We start from the raw sequence: 1,474 nt of genomic DNA, 5'->3' as shown, positions 1-1,474 counted from the left end.
ACACTTTTCAGAACATATCCCTGTCATTAGCTATGCATGACTGTATTACAAATTAGTCTGTGGTAAACATCCTTGTACACACATCTGGGAGTAAGTACCACCATGTATACATCCACACTCTCTTAACTTCTTTTCTTCTAGTTAGAGAAAGAAACATCCAGTAATTGGCATTACTATAAACATGGAATAAAGTTATGTGCAGTCACTGTAATCTTCTCTACTTAGCTTATTTCACTCCATCTCCTTTTATCACACATTTTCGATAAACCACTCTTGCAGTACTGTCCAATAGAACTTCTACAGTAATGGAAATGTGCTGCATCTCTGCTATATGTTAAAATAGTTTTCCTCACATGTGGCTATGGAGGACTTGAGGTATGGCTTGTGCAACTGAGAAGATGGATGTTAAATTTATTTAATTTTAAATATCAACTTTAATTTCAATAGCTACATGTTAGTACTGGATACTGTATTAGATCATGTAGAAAGATAAATATTAAAAAGAAATATAGAAGGTCAAGTAATAGAATACTGGCAAAAATCAAAGAAAAGAATGATAAAAACAGGGCTAAAAAGAGAGGCAGGGAAATACATGTTAAAATGCACAAAATGATAAATTAGATGAATACTTAAAGGGACAGAAACTGTAGCAATGGTCTACAATTTGTTTCTTTTGATTTAATACATCCTAAGTAATATAGTATATTTAATATAATTATTTATTTTAAAACAGGGACCCAGAAATAGAATTTCAGAGAAAAGGTATTATAAATTCTTACTAATATGGCTGTTTTTCCTTGAACCGGGTCTTGAATAGGATCTATATGAAAAACTGACATAGTGAGCCCATGACATCAGCTCATTATTGTGTGCTTTTCTGATTTTAAGTTTGGATACTCTATTTTAGTAGTTGTCATCCATTGACTGTTCATGTAGACAAATGTTAATCTAGTATATATCATATGTAGAGATAACACTGTCTGTATTGTGTTCATTCTGGAACTTAAGACAGGTGTTGCAATATCTGAATCCCACCTCAAGGCGACAGAAGTCATGCCATGCATCATTTCAAAATCCTTTACTTTCTTTTACCAGTGCAGATCCCCACCTCTCTCATCACTGTAACAACTTTATCAATATAAAGAAACAAAGAGATTATAAGGCAAAATGAAAAGAATACAAGCTTTTAACCCCCATCTTTTAAACCAATTTGGAATGTCTTCTGTTTGTTTTTTGGTTTTTTTGTTTTTTTCTTATGTGAGTTCTTAGGTGGTTAGCTGAACTTCTTACTATGGAACCATGAGGTCCACATTAGCTTTAAGAAATCTCTAAGTTGATCTGGATACTACATACTTTGGCTTTAAAGATATAACTTAGACTCATACAAATTCACAAGTTATATGCCACCATTGCACCTAAACACGGAGGTGAAAAGGATCAGTAAACAGAATAAAAACTCTAATTTGGAGAAGGG

Source organism: Galeopterus variegatus, unplaced genomic scaffold (genome assembly GCF_000696425.1).
Source record: "Galeopterus variegatus unplaced genomic scaffold, G_variegatus-3.0.2 Scaffold3132, whole genome shotgun sequence".
Classification (NCBI taxonomy): Eukaryota; Metazoa; Chordata; class Mammalia; order Dermoptera; family Cynocephalidae; genus Galeopterus; species Galeopterus variegatus.
This window is presented reverse-complemented; position numbering follows the sequence as displayed.